The 10,049-nt window shown below is 24.3% G+C and overlaps 1 long non-coding RNA gene across 1 annotated transcript; it reads left to right on the top strand.

Moving 5' to 3' along the window:
• The first annotated feature begins 3,727 nt into the window (after positions 1 to 3,727).
• On the top strand, positions 3,728 to 9,836 carry LOC149058104 (uncharacterized). The gene is made up of 2 exons (XR_016190522.1): positions 3,728 to 3,933; positions 9,735 to 9,836. It is a non-coding gene; the product is annotated as an uncharacterized LOC149058104 (long non-coding RNA).
• Positions 9,837 to 10,049: the final 213 nt, after the last annotated feature.

Below are 10,049 nucleotides of genomic sequence, written 5' to 3'. Positions count from 1 at the left end.
AAAAAACTGTTTTAGCGGTCAACAAAATTGATTTTGTTATTTAATACATTTTTTGTTTGGGCGTATGCATGCCATTATAATACAATTTCTACACCAATGTTTTCTTATACTTTGTTAGAGGTGGTATTTAAAATATTTTTGCTGTACCAACTGCATCAATGTTTCTAGTGTTCTAAATTTATTTCATTTCTCTCTTATAGTATTTGGACTATCAGGGAAACGAACGCTAATCAAAAGTTTTACACCGGAAATATCAGAAGTTTCACCATATATAACAGTGAAAGACTTAAACTACAATAATAGTTGAAGCAAATATTATACTTCTTGAACATTTTGATGACATTTAATACATCTTCACATAATAATATAAATTCATTTTGAATGTGATGCTAGGTATAATATGGTTTAATTTGAAATTTTGATAAATGTACTGGCTGAAGACTATCTCCTACATTAACGCATTATATTGAACCCAACTATGTTGTAAATACACCATAATAATTGTGTACTACAACATTGTGTATCTTATGCTTATTTCATATTATCTTAATAGACAATAGTGTTTAAGAAAAACAATTTGTTTTAATATACTGTCCATTGGTAATCCAGGTAATTTTTTCATCATAGAATTTATCAGATTATAAGTTCATATTATGTTTCAAGGGTGGTGAGGGGCAATTACCCGTATTCCCTAAGCACCAAAACCAAATGGGTACCAAGTCAAGTAATACTAATCCTCGTGAGCGTTTCGGTTGTTAACGAAAATCACACCACAACAAGAAGCAGATCAATGTTATTCAAAAGGGCTAAATACGTTGTAGTAGTGTAAAAAATTTTCGCCAAAGGGTTTTTATTTATTAACATAATATATTGTTATTAAGCGCGTGGTGTTTGCTTTTAACATTTTAATTTTTTTTTAATCATAGGGGACCTATAATAACTACTATAGTTACAGCTAAAGGCAGTGTACACCGAAAATAATGTACGGTGTAATCAAAGTACAATTTAATATTTATTATTATTATTATTATTTTATTTTATATTTTTTTAAACTGTTGCATCTTAAAATTTCGAACCAGCCGTTGAAAACACGAAACAATAATTAAACGTGTAAAATCGGACGGACAATGTACGTAGCTTATAATATTATATTACTATAATGTATTAAAAAACGGCATATTACACTCAAACATGCGACCCGACGACACGTATATTATAGCAATCACCCAGATCAACCAACCGTGTATTATTATTGTTATTATTATTATTTAGGTGTAGGTGTATAATATAATATGTAAGCACATTTATTTTTACTATTTAGGCGTATCACAGGAGGTATTGTACGTGTCGAACTACTTTTTTTCATTCCAAAACAATCCGTTGAGTCACCGATGTATAAATAAAAGGCCGGAAACGTGTGCAAATATAAAGGTCAAAAATATATGTTATCGCTGCATAGTGGCTGTTGGTTATATTATACAAACATCGATATGGCTTTTTTTTCAAGTTTAGTTTTCGCCCATTTGTATTGTTGCGCAGAAATTCATCATCTTAGTATTGTTACATTCAAATATTAGACGTTTGTTATTATAACTGTGTTTGTTTATGATGAGTATTATGGTTATTTTAATAAGGTTATATTATACAATATTATCTTATATCGAGCGAAGTTTGCGTTCTACCTGAGCTTTTTGTGTATGTACGTTTTGTTAAATATTATTTATAAACAATTTAACATTCGTGAACATAATTGAATGTATCGCGTGTTTTCATCTAAGGTTTCTGTCTGTATGAAAACTGTTATTTAATGCGTATCAAAGAGTATTTTAAATTAAACTCCATCTGAACTCACAAAGTTTTTTTATTTTATAAACGATGAATTATTCTGAAAAATAAATAAATTCTAAATGTATAAATTACACATTTTAATAAATCATCATTCGATCATATCAAATAATTATATTATGAACTATAAATATCGTGGTATCCAATAACGTCTTTCGAAACTAATAAACACGTTATAATATTAATACAAAGTGATAAAACATACATATTGAAAATATATGACGAAAAATATACCGAACGATAAAAAAAAAAAAAAAAAAATGTTTTGTAAAAACAAGTAATTGTCAAGTACCTATGTCATTGTAATGGATATGAAAAATTTGAATTTAATGGTACTATTGGAATATGAACAACGATTTTGAGCAGAGATGGTGTGTGATCTAAAAATGCATGTATAAATAATTAAATTTAATAATTAAAAATTTCTGAATGAAAAATATCGTTAAAAAAATAAAACCATGTAAACGTATATGAATAATTAATGATAATATTCAGTGAACTTTTTGTTCTTGATAAATTTGAAGAAAAAAAAATTTGGAGGAATATTTGATGCAAAATCCAAATGTCTACGGTTATTAGTTTTTCAGTTACACAAAAAAAAAAATATTCAGTTTTTGAAAAAAGCCGGTTTTGTGTAAATGTGTCCATTGTTCTTTCATTTTTGTTTTTTTTTTTTTTTATCGATGGTTTCAAAAACTTATAGAAATTTTCAAATGTGGCATCTTCAAAATACGAACAATATTCATTTTTCTATCAGAAAATGTATGTCAAAAATCTGAAAGTTTTTATTGTCCCGAATGTCGATGATATATGAAAAAATATACACACACAATATTATAAATATAAAAACTAGCGCTTGGATTTTAAAGCATAATAAATAAAAAAAGTACGAAATTGTTTTAAAAAGCAAAAATGAAGCATATTTATTTTAAAAAAAAATCAAAACTAAAGCATGACTAAAAATTAACATGAATTATTTGCAAATATGAGTAAAAAAAATTGAAAAATTAATTTAAATTAAAAAAATAGTTCACTACCGTGTATTTAGCAAGATTTTCAGTGACTCTATTGTCTGACATAATATTTTTATACATATAGAAAACAATGCAATATATTCATTTAATCCGTACTGCATATTCTGGATTTTCTTATTAATTAAATTAATTTTTTTTTATTACTATAGCATAATAAACATAAATAATACCTAAATTCAACACCTAAAATAACTAAAAAAGCAATAAAAAAAGCAAAAATAAATTGGTTTATTTGGAACGAGAATGACGTGAAATGAATTTATGTATAAATTAAATTTGTATCTCATATATATATATATATTTTATTATTACAAGTAATAATATACAATCTGTATCATTAATAAAATAAGAATTTATGCTAAGAGTACATTCACAGGAAAATAATTTGTTAAAAGAAGTCACCCATTGATGACACTTTCTATTTCAAATATAGAAGAAAAAAAAATGAATTGCTTTGTAATCCGATCTCTAATAATAATACATTCATACGGTTCGCATAGAATCTAAAATGCACTCCACATGTTATATGATATTATATGAAATATGAATTATTAAATTAGTGAGTAGTTAAGTTAGTTCAATGAAGAATTTATATCCAGGATAATTAACATATTGATATTATGATTAGTTAATTTTGTTTCACGTTTTAATTGTATAGACTGTAATACAGTTGCAGTTTTCAACATTTTTATACCACAGTGACCCGTATTACCATAACATTTTTGAAATGATCACGTGACATGCACCATTTGAAAATAAATCAACATCTTCATTACGTAATATTTGATATGGTTATAAATCATAAAACACCACCTCCACGACGCGCCGTCGTTATTTATACTACCGATCAAGTGATTATCGTACGCATGTTTATTAACTTAATGTCTCAATAGTTCGTACTAAATATTATATGGTAATTCTATTTTTTTTTTCACAATGTCACGTACTACAACCTACCTATTAGCTTTTCGCATTAATCTAATAAAAGTAAACCAGTGGTTCTCAAGGTTGAAAACTTGCATGAATTTTTCATAAGATTCGCGATAAACGCCTTGTAAGTATATGATATTATTATCCGGGAAAAAAGTATAACGCTATTAACCTATCACATTTTTAATACTACAATATTGTCGTGTAAATTGTATGATTACCTAGTAAGTAACACCTACTGTCTAGGTTCTTGTGTTGTTTGAAAAACATAGTAGGTAGGTACTTACTTTACTTTTTATATTATCAAAATTGTTAATATGAGAATTGTAAATTTGTAACTACTTATAATATGTATATGTTATTATATTCGTGTTTTATATTTAGATTAATATTTTATTATTTTGTAAAAATAATAAATGTTATAACTTGTTATAATAATAATAATAGTGATAATAGTAATAATAGTAATAATAATAAACAATTAATAAAGAATATAAATTGTATACTATTGCATAAAATGGGATACATCTTATTAATTCTTAATTATTCTCCTTGAAATTGTATTTTTTATTGGACAAATAATTCAATATATTTTTAAATTTTTTTTAAGGAAATGCTTATTGTAGAATAATATAACCATAAATAAATCAACTAATAATAAAATTAAATGATGGTTTGTATGAAAAATATATGATCTATAGGATAAAAAAAACCTTCCCATTGGAGAAACTTCAATATTACATACTACCTAAAATTTTTATTTTTAATACTTTTACATGGAATATAAAGAATAAGAATAAGAATAAAGTCATCACCCCACTATTTTCTAATATTTATTGTATTAATATTAACCCATATATTATTGATGTCTATTAATATGAATACGTCAAGTCATGACGTGATAAGTTAATTTTCATACGTCATGTCAAAATATCAAATATTAATAATTTTTACTATTTTATGTCGTTATTATTTATTTTTGGCGGTAATTACAGTGTTTATAATTTGATGGTTATTTTAACAATGAAATAGTGTAGTTTTGACTTTCGAAACAAGTATATATTTAATCACCTAATGTAATACTTCTGATATTTTATAACCCATATACTTGATCTTTTACAGTTACTCATTGAAGAAATGTGAATAAATGCGTTTTCTCATTTTAGTCATTTTACATATAATGCTTAAGATATATTCGAATATTTCGAGCATAATTTTTTTAGTGAATGATCATATTTTATATATATGAGATACTCAATAATAAGTGCCGTAGAACCAACCCACAAGACAATAATGAATGTAGATTAATGATAATGAGGTTTAAAATAAATAATACAGATAATAATGACCTATGATGAACTATTGAAATGAGTCAAGATATAAAGGCTAAATAAACGCCTCTTACTCATTTCCATATGTCCACTTAAACTTGTGGTTATATTTTGTGACGCGTTAGAAAATATGTACTTCGACAATTTTTAAATTTTAATCTCAACCCTTACCACGTAAAATCACGTTTTCCCGGTGGTCCTAATATAACAAAGATCAAAAAATCGAGTTTTAAATTATTTCTAGTAGGTTAAAAACTATTGTCAAGTTATGATTAACTTATACTTTTTAGGTACCTTCCAAAGTTCCAATTATAATATACCTTTAAAGTCTAAGATTTGGAATAATTGGTGAATTACCCTGTATAGATCTTAATCACCAAAATTAATTTGTTATAAATATATTTTTTAATTATCAAAAATTAAAATAACTCTATAACATAGAAATAATATCTTAGAATATGAATTGTTATTAAATATTATCCATGAACCACGCAACAGCGATTTCGCCACCGATATTGCTACTAAACCTTCTAACCACCGCATAACATGAGTGATGATAACACGAACGTAATTTAAAATGTGCAAATATTGACTTTGCTCGAATTCATTATTCCTTTACATCCTCATGACTGCTCGTATTAAAGGAAAAACTGACACGTAGAATAATATCCAAAGGGCAAAGGCCACGCTATCAAGTTACCATCGCTAATAATAACAACACGCTTTAATTAAATTTGCTTGATGTCAAATATTTCACGAAAAAGTAGCTTTTGATTATTAAAAAATATTATGAGTATTTTTTGTAGTCATCAATATTTTAAATCAAATTTGAAATTCTATAATACCGGTTATGGTACACGAATTAAATTATTATTTTAAATCAATCGATTATAGATTGTATGGCAAAATATTATTCTAAATGTTAACTTGAATTATTTTAATAGATGAAATAAATTATATGACATATTGTATCTATGCATTATCTTCAAACGCGTACTAATCAAAACAATAATATTCAATTTAGTATTGATAGTTTGGTTGACTTAAGGAATTATCGAAAAATGACAATTCTGTAAGTATTCTCCCAGAGTACATTGATCAAACACAATATAACAAATTATATAATATAACGAGTAATACTATTTCAACTAAGTAACTGGACGGCTATACTACTCGTATAAACTTTTAATATTGTATGGATGTATTTTATATGAAGTTTGTATTAGGTACCTCTATTTTATGAACAGGGTATTAACTATTAGAACAGTTCACTAATTATTATTCAATTAATTAATAAAAATATTTTATTTTTTAATATATTTATTATCATCTTGAAATATAATACGATAATTTATAATAGAATACTATTTTATTTGTCTTATAAATGTCTATTCTGCGTTTAGGTATAATTATCATTTGATACCCAACTTCCATAAATATTAATTTATGACATCATGAATGTAATATTATAGCTAATTTTTTTACCAATAAAAATTGTGATACATTAACATAACCTGCTTGTATGTACATCACACATCATATTGCACAGCTTAATATTAATATTAAGCCCAGGCAAATCGTATTTAGTATTTTTAATTAGTTCATATGTTTTTATAATAATTATTTATGATTCAAAATAATTTTGAATCTAAATTTAACTTCACACAATATTAGGTAGGTACTTAATATATATAGCAGCAGTTATGTTTCTGAAAAAACAAAGTATGCCTTTACACCGAGAGGCATATTAATGTATTAGTCAAATGATATTTTGGCCTAAATGTGTATTTATTTTTCTCTTGAAAGCTCACTACAGTAAACAATCACAAGATTGAAACAGTCTGCATCCACAACTTACATTTATTTTTAAACCTTTTCAGGCTTTTTATTTTTAAGAACCACGTTTCAGGAGTATTCTTAATTTAATACGATTTCTTATAACTATTTGACTTTACCTCGTTTATTTTCGTTTTAGTTACACATAGGTTTGCCTTACTTTAACAATAAGAGAATAGTGTGGTCATTCAGTTGTATTTACTTAATGTTATAGTATTTATAGTATTATTTCTCCGATCAAGCAACGCTATTTTATTCGTTCACATCATGAATGCGTTCAATAAATAATTATAAATATAAATCAAAATATTATGTTATTACTTTGATTGATGCATAGTTTTTTAAATGACATATAAATATTTCTCATTATTTTATGTTTTTGTGAAAATCAATCGTGTAGGTTGTGTTTATGTATTTAAGCTATTATACGGATATATATTTGGTTTTAAGATATAGTTTCTTTAATCGACATCATAAACGTGACTATTTGATGCATGATTTTGTCTCGTCTGCCTGAGTAACCATTGGCAACTATTAACAAACAAAAACAAATTTAAATTTCTTTCATAAATCCCAGAAATAATTTTTTTTGAACCTCTTTAAAATTCAATTTTTGAAAATTCTTTTTTATTGCCCGGTTCTTTCATCGTAAAACTAAACAACAGAACAAAATAATATACTTATAGTCTCAGTGAATCTGACTAGACAATGGTGAATCATACAGTCAGGATTATTTTAAATGTAATATAATATATAAATTATATACATAAAATACAATTGTTTATTTAATGATGTGCTTTGTAAACACCTGACACAATCGATGTAAAAAAATATTCATTTAAAATATTTTATGAGAATAAAAATGTATAAAACAAATACATTGAAAATAATCACTATATAATTCATATTATGAATCTGTTAATCCACGTTTTAATTACATCTCTATTCATCAATCATATTAAATAAAAAAAATGTACATACTAAGTTATCCACCTTCTTTACACCGACTTAAGCGTAAACGTTCACTCGAACATTTATTATATTATTATTACCTTCATAATTATTTACAATTATGGTGTAGTATAATTTCATTCAAATGTTAAAGTCAAGTACATGTACTGAAGTCAATAACTGTAACTTAAAATAACTGATATATAACACCATTTGTGCTATTTTTATCAATTATCAAAATGTATAAATATAAATTCCTATAAACATGAAAAATTAAAAAGTATATTCTGTAGAAACAAAAAAAAATTAATTGTATTATAATATTTGTTCTTAATGTGTATTAGATATAGAGAAATTAGTAATTACTGAGTACATATTTCATCGAATACACTTAACACTTTTTTTTTGTAATGATAAATTCTAGTGATTAAAAAATATACTAGTACATTAATAAAATATATGTTTAAACTATTAAACACTGAAAAATGTGTGCCTAAAAATGCATATGTATTTATATTGTAATGTGCTAAACTGCTGTCTTAGATTATTTGTATGATTTTTATTTTATTTATCATTGAATCTAAGTACCTATATCACTTTTATATCGATGTAAAATGATTCAATGTCTGAATTGACTTTTTATTTTTAGTAATTTATATCAGTTTTTTTCATAAAAATCCATTTTATTATTTCAATATTTTCTATGTACTTTATATTTATGTAGTCTTATTTATTTAAACGTGATCTACTGATCAAATTTGAATACACATTTCAGTTAAGTTTTGATAATCATGTATGAATATTAATAATTTTTTAATATAATGAAAATTAATTTAAAAATATATAATTATTAGCTGTGTAAAACATATATTAACTTCTTCAGTATATTTCTAAATGTAAGTAGTGTTTTCATTAATTATTATTTTAAAAAATGACTAATTACCACAATAACTGGCAGATTAACTTAAGGTTAAACAAGCTTTTTTTTTTTTTTTAATGTCTCAATAATATATTTTTTCCAGTATTGATCATTAATCTACATGTTGTGTATATTTGCTTAAAATTAATATAAATTATAAATTAATATTGAAAAGAAAAAAAACAAATTAAACATCTATAGTTAGTAAATTAGTTTCATTTCTTTACTTTATTAATTGACAACAATGAGAGGTAAATAATACAGTCAGCAACCTAACGATAAGTTGGTTAATATATTTTACAAAAAAGTTTGACAGAGTATAAATAATAGAAATACTTAAATTTTGAATTAATGTTGTATAATTGTAACTTTAATTGAATCAATAGTGTGCATTTTAAAATATAACTACAATAATATGTTTCATTACATCCGAATTTAAAAGTTATAGGTAATTATCATTAGGTTATACAAATAAAAATAATTATGTGCTATAAAATATTGACTATCATTTTCCCATTTTAATACATCAAATATTATTATAATCGTTTTCATTAAGTATTTGTAATTAGATAGTCAATTAATAAACACATCAAAATTATATTGACAATACCATTATTGTTGACGTTTCGTAAACCATTAACTAATATAAATGATAATAATATTAAATATTACCAGGATTCTTTAAATATTTATTGAAATATGTACGAGTTGTCAAGCTATCTGTAAATTACAATTTATACATTTAATTTAATAAATTATATTGACAGTAGGTAATGAAAATATTGATACACCTAATTTGATAGATATTTTTCTTTATTTCAATATCTTCCATGTTTAAATACAATATTTTTACATGACCTTAATCGTTTGTATGTTTTTTTTTTTTAGAGCATTGCAATTGGCATTTTTTTCGTCAGGTTTGATGTCAGTAACTGCATATCTACATATTTATTTACAAAACTAATGGTTAAATAAATAACTATAATGATATTTCTGATTATGAAACTGTTTATTATATTTACAATTTATATATACTACTTAATAATATGCTGGCTTACATTTTAAGTTTGCAAATTTTCCAAAAAAATGATTTATGGAATTAACCCCCGTGACAGTGCACACTAAATTTATTGTTAAAAATACATTATAATATAGTTATTATAATTATCACATAATTAATTTTACTGTGGTTGTGTGGTTGTG

The sequence above is a fragment of the Diuraphis noxia genome, unplaced genomic scaffold, assembly GCF_037042655.1.
Source record: "Diuraphis noxia isolate RWA-SAM2 unplaced genomic scaffold, SU_Dnox_SAM2 contig0002, whole genome shotgun sequence".
Taxonomy (NCBI): Eukaryota; Metazoa; Arthropoda; class Insecta; order Hemiptera; family Aphididae; genus Diuraphis; species Diuraphis noxia.
Note: the sequence above shows the minus strand (reverse complement) of the source record. Positions and strands in the feature narration are given on the sequence as shown.